Source organism: Macaca thibetana, chromosome 9 (assembly GCF_024542745.1).
Source record: "Macaca thibetana thibetana isolate TM-01 chromosome 9, ASM2454274v1, whole genome shotgun sequence".
Lineage (NCBI taxonomy): Eukaryota > Metazoa > Chordata > Mammalia > Primates > Cercopithecidae > Macaca > Macaca thibetana.
Genome location: NC_065586.1, coordinates 58,071,493 through 58,083,029, shown reverse-complemented (window position 1 = coordinate 58,083,029; position 11,537 = coordinate 58,071,493). Strand labels below are relative to the sequence as shown.

Sequence of the window (11,537 nt, the reverse complement as noted above, 5' to 3'; positions counted from 1 at the left end):
AGAACCCAATTCTAATAAACAAACCCGTAATTCAGTTCAGCCATGAGCCAAAATGATGGTAGTCAAATACTCCCTTGAAGTATGAGGGAGTCATACTTTTTTTTTTCTTCATGTTTCAATGGTATGTTTAATTAAACAAATGCTCATGACAGATTTTCACAACAGCAACAAATGTTATTTCACAACATCAAATCTTCCTTACTAAGGAAAAAATGAAAACAACAACAAGGCTGATGGATTTGGATTATTTTTCATGTTTCCTGGAGGTGAAACCAGTGTCCTCACTTGTTGTCCTGTTTCCTCAAGTTGGAGACTATCTGTTTCCATTCTCCTTACCTCCTCTCTTCCAAGTCCCCAGAAGGCAGCTTGGATTTTGACAGCAGCAACCTCTTCTTTTTCCTTATCTTCCTCAGAAGAGTCTAAGATGGTGACTGGTGTCTCTTCCTCCTTCCCAGATATCGGGGAGTTTTCTTGTTTAGGATCACATTTCTCAGGTGGTTCTTGCTCCTCGAATGCATGGCTGTTCTAGAAGCGGTCTTCTACCTGAGTCCCCCATTCTGCTGGATCAAAAGTGGTTTTCTCTCTTTTCTCTAGAAAGCTCTCAAAATATGCTGCTGCAAAAGCTGTATATTACCCAGCTGCTCTCTCAGAATCTCGTGTGTCAGCCCTTCAAGAAGACTCCCAAATCCTTGCAGAATTCAGTAGTGGGTGTTGGAGAATGGAATCGACATCCTCTTGGTAAGAACTGCCTATGGAGCCTCTTCTTTCTCTGAGAGCTGGTGCCACTGGTCCAGTTTACTTCCTCCTCTGACCTCATGTTCTAGGGATGCATGATCTCTCTCTTCCAGGGCAATTCAGGACCAGCACTGTTCAGCCTGCATCCTTCTTTACTGATATCTGCCTTTTTTCCCCTAGGCTTCCCAACACACTGTTCTGGATTCTCTGGTTGAAGGTTCAGCTGTGGCTGCAGCTCTTGACTTGCTCTTGATGTCATGACACTGCGTTGGAAGTCCCAAGGGCCCATGGTCCTCAGCATGTAACCTGGGAGAAGGTTGGGCTTTTACACATGAGTCCTCATGATTTTTCTCGAATGGATTCTTCCCCATCCCAGCACACACCTTGCAACCTCTCGACAGAGCACCCATCCATTTAGGGCTGGGGTAAAACCAGAACTCTCTGAGCAGCAAGCTCTATTCTAGGGTGCTCCTCAGCCCCCATTCCTCCTGATGTCTGCCACAGGTCCAATCCTCTTCCTCTAAGGTTCCAGCTCCTCTTGCCTGAGCTTTCCCCAACTTCTGCTTTCTTTTCTGGAGTTTTCAGACCTCCAGGGTCTCCCAGGGCAGAGGTCATCCCACCTGAGCATGTATTGGTGACTGCAATCTCTGCCCCTCAGACCCCAGCATTTCCTGAGCTCTGTGGGCCGCCCAGTCATACTCTCACCCAGGCAATCTCAGAGTCGTTTTGTGACTCAGCCGCTCAGTCTCCTGGTCACTTAGTCACTCAATCAGCGCTTCGGTAGTTAAATCAACTAACGACTCACATCCCTGGGCCCTTGGCCAGGTGCTCAGATACTTCTCACTCCGCCATTTCATTTGCTATCTGTTCATTGATCAGCCATTCACTGAACATGAATGAGCCAGCCCTGTGCTAAGTTAGTGGGGATAAAGAGACACCAGGTACAAACCCTGTCCTCAATCGGGGGGCTGCCAGTCTGTGTCCATCAGTCATTGGTCTGGCCATCTGTTGGCTGTTTAATTAATCTATTGGTCAATCAGCATGCCAGCTATTTGATCAATGGCCAGACCCTTGCCCTGGCAGGCACTAGTCCTTGTGCTGAACTCTCAGGGTGTGTAGTCATCAGTCCGTTCTTCAAAGGTGATTAGGAGACCTCAAAGCCTCCAGAAGGAGGTGCTCTGGAGCTGTGATGGAAGTTTAGGACCAGTCTGGTTCCTGTGGGGACTGTAAGGCCTGTGGGGCTTGCTCCCAAGGCAGACCTCAGCTCAGGTCCTGGGAGATGTGGGGCAGGGGACACGGTCTGCTCTGTGTGGTGGGTGATCCTGTCTGAGGACATTGAGGGCCCTGGATTCCAGCCCCTCTTTCTCCCTCCCTCCTGGTGATGGTGCAGATAGACACACACACACATGCACATACACACACTGATAATCTCACACATGCACACACAGACTCACACAACACACATAAACCCACGAACTCACATATATGATCGCATACAAATTCACAAACACCAACACACACACTCATACACACTTTTCCATATGGACTCACACAGGCAGAAGCACACACTCATATACACATATAGTGTCACTTGGGCTTGTCCAAAAGTAAGTTTGTCTCCCATCACAGCCAGGCCCCCACAGATAGCCCCATGCCACATTCAGAGATAGGTCAAGTAGCACTCTTACATCAAGACAAGTGCCACATCCTCACTCCTGGCCCCTAGCTGGGTAGCTACCCAGCCAGGCCCCTAGTAGGGACACAGCCCTGCAGCCCAGCACCCAAATGATGCCCTGGCAATGGAGCCCTGCACACCTCCCCAAAGCCCCCACCTGGTTGGGGGCACGCTGAGTTTGAGGAACCCTGAGTCCCCACACTGGGGCCACATGCCCTCTTGAGCCAGTTTTCCTCTGAGGTCTCGTGTCCCTACAGGACTGGCAATGTCCCTACAGGACACGAGACCTCTGGCCACCTCCCTGTCCTCAGCCCCCTGGGCCTGCCAGTTGATCTCAGAGTCTTCCTCGCTAACCTTCATCCCTCTGCCTCTCCAAGTCTGATGTTCTTCCTCACACAGATACTCAAAGGGAGCTCGGACACCTTTCTGTCCTTGGTGCTAAGACCCCATGCTATCCTCCCAGTTCTCTGCCAGACCACCCCTCTCCAGATGGAGATAGATGAGGGATGGGGAGTTGGGAATGTCCTTTTGAGGGGGTTCCCTATGGGGCCAAGCCAAAGGCAGAGCCTAGGGGAGGGATAAAGAGGTGGCCATCTTAGGGATCCAGAGACCAGCAAGGCAGTGAGCTGAGAACCAGAAACATGGATAGAGGGACTTGCTATGGCTGGAGAAAGGCCAATCAGGAGACACACAGGACGGTCACCCAGGTCACCCCTCTTCTGTATGGCTGGGATCATTCTCTTGGGATGGGAAAAGGGATTCTGGCCTGTCTCAGTTATCTACTGCTACAAGAAAAAGAGTCTCAAATCAAGGGGCTTAAAAACAAGTCCAACTTTTATTTTATTCACAAATTGGCAATTTAGGTGAGGCTTAGTGGGGAGGGCTCATCTTGCTCCACTCCATTTTGGTCAGCTGGGGCAGCCCAAAGGCTGGGCCAGGAGTTGTCTGAGCCTCGTTCACTCACGTGGCTGGCAGTTGACACTGCTGTTGGCTGGGGCTTCAGCTGGGGCTGTTGGCCAGAACACTCCCATGCGGCCTGTCCTGTGGCTGCACGGCTTCCTCACAGCATGATGACTGGGTCCCAGGGGTGCACATGTCCAGAGGAAGCTGTTTCACTGGTTACAATTTAGCCTTGCAAGTCCCATAGCATCACTTCCACTCCAACCACAGGCCTGCCCACCTTCCCAGATTCATGGGGAGGGAACATAGACCCCATCTGTCGAGGAAGGAGTGTCAGCTCCATAGTGTGAGAAGAGTAGATGGGATATATTGGTGGCACCAACGATTGGAAAATACAACTGGCAGAATGACTGCTCTTCATAAGCCTTCGTCATGAGTTTCAGCCTCCACCCTTACTCTAGCTTTCTTCTTCTGTTTTTTTCTCCTTGGGTACACATCACTCACCCAGGTTTCAGCTTTCTCTTCTCTGTATACAATTCACAAATTTACAGCTCCAGCCCTGACCCAATGCAGGCATCAGAAACTCAAGCCATATAAAACTCTACCTCCCTACCAAAGCCTGCTCTCCCTCTAGAATTTCTTCCGAGTACCCAGGCATGGGTTCTACTCCATCCATTCCCCCATTTCCCCTGATACATGGAAAAATGAGAGACTGGAGATGAAGCCAGAACTACATTTTACAGCCTCTCTTGAAGCTGGGTGTAGCCATGTGACTATAAGCAACTTCTTTCTCACCTGTTTGAAAGGACACTGTGCACTTCTTCCTCCCTCTACCCTTCTGTGACTGGAATATACCCAGATTTGATCACAAGAATGAGCACAATATCCTAGGGGACAAAGGAGCTCCAAGATGGAAAGAACCTGGGCCCCTGAATGACATCATGAAGCAAAGTAGCCACGGAGACCATTACCTGAGAGAGAAACTTCTTTCTGATTTAAGTCCCTGTATTTGTTTTACCATTGCGTAGCCCAATACCTGAGTCTAAAGACCTCAGGATCTTCTTTGCCCTCCTGCTGTCCATTCTAGTTCAGCCATTCACCAGGTACAGTCCATTCATTCTACCTTCTCCCTGCCCCCTCCTTGCTGTGCCTCTCCTGCAGCTTCTCCCTTGCTTCCAGCTCTCACTTTCTCCTTCTTAACTACAAGACCTCCACATTGGTTTCTTTATATCCAGTCTCTCATTGTTCCATCCCATAATGTTCTTCCTCTGCTCAAAGACCTCCAATGGCTCCCTATTGCTTATTGAAGAACAAGACACCATCTTTCCTGCTTCCATCCCTTTGATCCTGCTGGTCCTTCCTCCTGGATCCCCAAATCTGCCGTTTCCTAGCCATCAAATGCCTACTCATCATCCAAGCCCAGATCAAGTGCTGTCTCCTCCCTGATGACTTTCACGTGTTCCTATTGGAGTTCATCCTGGGCCTCCACTGATTATATCCCTCATCACAGCCCGCCTTAAGGCAACAATTGTCTCTATGACCCACTAGACTGGACAGTAAGTTATTTGAGGGCAGAGACCATGTCCCGGTCATCTTCCCATTGCCTCCACGCCTAAGATAATGCTGTGTATGCAGTCGGTGCTCAATATGTGCTTGCCAGTGAATACTCACTTTCCATGGCTGGAGGCTCACAACTCTGTCTGGGCACTGTTCTTGCCGCAGGTGATCAGGGTTGTCTTCCCTCTGGCCTTGAGGGCTTCCTCAGAGAATCCCGGAGTAACTGAGGGGTGCTGCCCTCCTCACACTTCCCTGGGGCCTGGGGAAGGAGCAGCTGTGAACATTCTGTTTGCTCTGAGTGCAGACGCTGTGAGTGGAAGTGCACAGGTTTTATTGGCAAGGGCTTTAGAATGAGACAGACCCAGCTTTGAATTTCAGCCCCACCACTTTTTAGCTGTGGGACTTCAGGCATATTGCTTAACCTCTCTGAGACTCAGTTTTCTCTTTTGTAACATGAGTTTACTGTAGCTACTTATCTCCTAGAGGTCTTGTGAGGACATAAAAAGATAATATAGAGAAAGCACTACATATAGTATTTGGCACAAATAAAGTGCTCACTAAATGGTATCAATAATCATAATTCCAATTTCTTTCCTGATACTCTGTCTGGTAAGAGTGGATCAGGGCATGTTTCACACTAGGCCTGGTCCACTGGAATCCTTGCTGTCAGATGGAGGTTTCCCTATGGACAAGGGTCAGAGGATGTGCCTTGTCACAACTGAGTTGAGTTAGAGCTGGGTTTTGCTGGGTGCCCCCAGAAGGTGGAGGAGAGGGAGCAGGGCTGGTGTCCAGTGGGGTGAGGGTGAGGGGCTGGCTGTTTGCTAACCCCAAAGTGGCTGGGTTAAACCAGATCTACTGGCAGGTGCCTATAGCCAAGGGTACAATGTCAGGGGTAAGATATGGCAGACTTCAGGGGCTTCCAGGCAGTCAAGGGCTCTCTGCATCAGATGGGCTGCCAGAATCATCCCACAGTTCTCAGTTTCCTCTGGTGTAAAGGATCTGGATCTATGTGGGAGAAGGGGTCCAGGACCCCACATGAGCAGGCTTGGTTTCCAGCAGAGGAGAGGTACTGAGGGCAGTTGGAAGTGGCCCACATACAGTGGTGTCAGAGAGAAAGATTACACTCACTCTCAATATACCACACGCTAATCCTGGGGACAGCAGACCGTGTCCAAGTCCTCCTCACTGGCAGGGAGGGGCCATGATTCGGGGCCTGGACAGCTGGATCTGCAGGTTGCAGTCATTTGTACTAGAACAGGTAGGGCCAGTGGTGAACTGGTAAATGGTGAACAAACAGTTCTTTGGTGTTGGGAAAACTTTCATTTATAGCACTTGCCCATTGCTGTGGTGTAAATACTCCTACTATGGCTGATTTCAAGCTACTAACATAAACATCACTGAGTGATGAGTTGGGAAAAATGTGCACAGATAGCTGTTGGGAGCCAGTAGGAGCTGATTCCAGCACACCACTGGGTGGGGTCTGACACCTGCATTTGGGGAGAAAGGCAGATATCTGTGACTTCGGTGTACGAGAAGTAAAGGTCACTATGCAGTGTAGCAAACAGTGAAAGGCACAAGAATAATAGACCCTGGAGCCTAATACCTATAACAAATCCCTGCTCTGCTACTTCTTGGTTGTGTGGTTTTGGGCAAGTCACTTTGCCTCTCTGTGCCTCAGTTTCCCCATCCATAAAGTGGGGCTAATGGTAGTGCCTCCTTCGTAGAGTTCCAGTGAGGTTGCACAAGTGTACACTGGGCTGTGGTGAGTTGACAGAAATGTTATTTATTACAGTTGATCACACAGAGTAGTTGGAATGTCCCATTGGTCAGAATAATTTAGAAAGGAAAACCCAGAGGCCCTCAGGGCATGTCCAAAGGCCTTGCTTTTTTATCTTTAAAACTGGATTTCCTTCAAGGTCAAGGATTTAAAATCTGCAGGCCCATGAACTACTTGAAATTAAGTTTCCCACATTGAGCATGTGGACTCGTTTCTTTGAAGAGGGCCCACAGCTTTCATTAATTGTCAAAAAAAGGTTGTGGTTTCTGCATCCTTCCCTCAACCCACAAAAGGCTTAAGAACTGCTGATGTGGATGGAACGTGTAGAATTCCCACACCCTAGGAATTGCCTAATTGCCCCGGAAGGGTTTTGGAGGAGAGGAGATGTTTGTAAAGTATATGAAAGAAAAATGGCAGAGATGGAGAGACACAGAGAGTCAGCCGAGAACTCTGAGATGTCTCTTCCTTGTTGAGACCTAAGGCTGGAGGAAACTTCCAGCAACAGGACAACCAAAAGGCTCACATTCATGCTCAGTGCCTCTCCTGGTTCCTGCATTCTCCTTACTCCCTCTAGTTTCCCAGGGGCCTCCTCTTCTCTTCTGCAAGTCTCCCTCTCCTCCCAGTGCCCTCTTGGACCCAGCATAGGTATCCCCTGGGCCACCTCTTTGTAGGTGCATAGAGGCAGGGTTAAAAGTAACTCACATGGGCCAGGCGCAGTGGCTCATTCTGTAATCCCAGCACTTTGGGAGGCTGAGGTGGGCAGATCACTTGAGATCAGGAGTTAGAGACCAGCCTGGCCAACATGGTGAAACCGCGTCTCTACTAAAAGTACAAAAATTAGCTGGATGTGGTGGCACATGCCTATCATTCCAGCTGCTCAGGAGGCTAAAGCAGGAGAATCGCTGGAACCTGGGAGGAGGAGGTTGCAGTGAGCTGAGATTGTGCCACTGCACTCCAGCCTGGGTGACAAAACGAGACTCCGTCTCAAACAAACAAAACAAAACAAAACTCGCTCACCTGTTGTTATGATTCAGTGGCACCATTTGTCTTCTTTATGGTTGGATTTTGTTTCTTTCAGGTTTCTGTAGTTACACTATAATTATTTAAGGCAGGGTCTGCCTCCGTTTTGGGTTGGAGGCTGTATTCAGTTTTTTTTTTTTTTTAAATCAGTAACATGGAAGCAGGTGGCAGATAGGTTTAATATGCTTCTGCCTTTCCACCCAGCAGCTTTGATTTTCTCCTTTTTTCTTATTCCTCTTTATTTCCATCTCCCTTTCCCGGTATTATTCTTCTACTTCCTCCCCTCCTCCTCCTCTTCCTTTTTCTCCTCTTTCTTCTTCCCTCCTTCCCCTCCTCTTCCTCCTTCTCCTTCTTCTCCTCCTTCTCCTCCTTCTTCTCCTTCTTCTCCTCCTTCTCCTCCTCCTTCTCCTCTTCCTCCTCAGGGCCAATCCTACTCTACATCATTGCATTGTACATTGATAGGCACCTAAAATTTAACTGAATTGCACCAACTCTGAATTACAACTCTGAGGGCTTCTCCAGCAGCACCCCTGCCCACTTTATCAACAAGAATTTGTGTCTAAAAGACAGAAGTCACCATGCTGTGACCCACTGAAGGTGGGCAACAAGAAGAGGGCTCTCTCTTGACTCTGGCTCTGGGTGATCCCACTCGTGGGGTGCAGGGGAGTCTGCCAATAGTCTATTTCTACTCCTGCCCCTCTTAGTAACAAAGCCCTTTGTGTTAGTCAGCTTGGGCTGCCAGACAAAATACCACAGACTGATAAGCTTAAACAACAGAAATTTATTCTCACAGTTCTGGACGCTAGAAGTCCAAGATCAAGGTGCCAGCTGATTCTGTTTCTGGTGAGGGCTCTCTTCCTGGCTTTTAGATGGCTACCTTCTTACATGGCCTTTCTTCTGTGCATTGGTTGGGGGTGGGAGGTTGGTGGTATCTCTTCCTTTTCTTAGAAGGCCACAAATCCTCCCAGATTAGGTTCTACCTTTATGACCTCATTTAACTTTACCTTCTCAACAGCCCTATTTCCAAATACAGTTATACTGGGGTGTAGACCTTCAAATGAATTTTTTTGGGGACACACTTCAGTCCATAGCAGCCTTGAGTTTATCTGAGGTGGCAGTGTACCCAACTAAACATGACATTTCCCAGCCTCTCTTACAGCTATGTGTGGCCAAGTGACTCAACTCTACACAATGAGGTGCAGGCTGAGGAGCGGTGTGGCTTCCAGGAAGACCCATTCAAAGGGAGAGGGTCCGTTTTACCTCTTGTTCCTTTTCCTGTGGTTTAGAATGAGCTGATGGTGCCTGAGCTCAAGCAGCCATCTCAGACTCAGAGATGACATAAGGATGAAAGCTTCCTGGACTGGCAGAGCTGAAGATAGAAGGACCCTGGGTTCCTGGTGACCGAGGGCTCCCCCCAGCCTGGACTGCCCACCTCCAGTCTGGGAGATTATCTGTCTTCCATAAGCCACTATTTGGGAGTCTTTGTTATTGTCAGCAAATGCTATTTCCAGCTGATGCATGGAAGCTTACCTGGCTCTGAGTTTTGAGCTTCAGGTAAAGACATTCAAAGTTCCTCTAAGGCCACTGCTACTTTTCCTCCTACCCTCCCTTCTTTGGAAGCATAATTTTATCCAAGGAATGCCCGATTCATGCACATTTGTCCTCCCTTTGTTTTTTTTTCTTTCCTCTGCTTTCTCCTCTCTCCCTCCCTCTCTTCTTTCCTTTCTTTCCCTTCCCTCCTTCTAATTTATTGAACACCCACTATGTACCAGGTACCATGCTAGCTGCCATGATTAGAAGTAGGTATAGGAGATAATCCCTTCTCCCCAGGAACCCAGAATCCAGGCTTTCTGGACAACATAAAGAGAATATGATGGCAGGATACAGCAAAGGAAAGGGCATTAAATCTGATAAAAAGGGCCTGGGGGGTCCCAGAAGGAGGTCACACTTGGCCTGAGATCTAAAGTAGAACTTTTGTGTCGCTGGTAATAAGGAAAAGAGGGTGGAGGACAAAATCCCAGGCACAGTGACCAGCACAGTGTTACTTTATTCAGCTTCATCACCTGTAAAATGGGGACAGTAATAGTAACATGAATAAGTGAATGCATGTACTAATAAGTGTGCAGTTCATGCTACTTTTTAATTTTATTCTTGTTGGCAATGTGCTGTTCACCCTGGTAGGCACAGCCCTGTATCAGTTTTGGAGACAAGCTTCACAGAGGACATGTGACTTACTTGTCCATGGTCACACAACTATAAAGAGGCACTGCTCAAAACCAAGTGTCCTGGTCCCTGGTACAGTGGCCTTTGTATCTCTACCCTCTGCCTTTGCATTAAGTGCTGAGGGAACGTAAAGTGTGTGGTGGGGGAAAAATCTAGAGGGCTTCCTGGAAGAGGAGAGTATTGAGAGCGTTTTGGTAGAAATGGAAAAAGGAAGGTATTCCAGGGAAGGAGTGTATGATGGGTGTCATCCACCAGGGTGTTAGAGGATGGGCTGGGGGGCTAGCTGGCTTGCAGAGGATTTGGACTCTGAAGATTGGTCAGACACGAGGTAGATCAGGCAAACAGAGGCAAGATCAGAGGAGGAACCATGATTACAAGCACCCTGATGGCCAGGTAGTGGAGTGAAGCTCTAAGACAGTGGGTCACAGGGAGCCACTGGAAGTTCTTGAGCAAGAGGGCTGGTCAAAATGAAATGAGACTTTGGGGAGAAAGGAAAGAAAGAAACCAACTTGTCTTTACTAAGAACCAGTATGAAATAGGCAGGAGGTTGGCCATTTTCAAATTTATTACTTAATTTGAGCCTCACTATAGCGCTATTAGTTTGGTATCAGTGTCCCTATTTCATAGATGTGAAAACTGAGGTCAAGAGAGACTTACCCTTAGATATGAGTCAGTGGTGGAGCTAAAAGTTAGGTTAGACTGAACCTAAATCTGTGCTTTTTCCACTGCACCATGTGGCTTTATGCTGGTCTCACTCTAGGAATATCTGTTGTACTGTGAGTGTCCCAACTAAGGCATTTCCTAGCCAGGGCTCAAGTCTTTTAATAGCCCAGATATCCCCTGGGCTCACTCTGGGTCACACTGGGCACAGAGGCCTTAATACCCTTGGGACTTCTGGGGACTCCCAGCACCAGGTAGGATTAAATGCTTGGCTTCCAGGTCTGATAGAAGTAGGTTCAAATCCAGCTATACTGTGCATGAACTGGAGAGCAATATGCTTTAGCTCACCGAGCCTCAACCCAGGTGGGACAGCGGAATGAGCCCTGGATTGGGAGCCAGTCCAAGCATAGGTTGAAACCATAGCTGGAAGTGACAAGCACTGAGGAGGTGAAATGGTGTCTTTATTATTTCAAAATAGAGTTGGAGGGGGTAGCGAGGAAATAAGGTTGCCCATGAGCTGCTCATTGTTGAGGCTGGGTGATGGGTTTATGGGGGTCCATTACACCATTCATTCTACTGCTCTGAAAATCTCCATTAATAAATAGACTGGGCACCGTGGCTCAGCCTGTAATCCCAGCACTTTAAGAGGCTGAGGTGGGCGGATAACTTGAGGTCAGGAGTTTGAGACCAGCCTGACCAACATGGTGAAACCGTGTCTCTACTAAAAATACAAAAAATTTTGCTGGGCATGGTGGTGCATGCCTGTAATTTCAGCTACTCAGGAGACTGAGGTGGGAGAATTACTTGAACCCGGGAGACGGAGGTTGCAATGAGCTGAGATCAAGCCACTGCACTCCAGCCTGGGCAACAGAGTGAGACTCTGTCTCAAAAAAATAAAATTAAATTAAAAAAGAAAAAGAAAAAAGAAAATCTCCATTAAAAAATAAAATAATAACAAAAATAACACCAAAAACCTTTTTGAAAACCCAG

The 11,537-nt window shown here is 48.1% G+C and overlaps 1 pseudogene; it reads right to left on the bottom strand.

Annotated features, from left to right (window-relative positions):
* Positions 1-244: 244 nt before the first annotated feature.
* Positions 245-853, bottom strand: LOC126962468 (sperm surface protein Sp17-like; annotated as a pseudogene).
* Between the last annotated feature and the right edge of the window lie 10,684 nt (positions 854-11,537).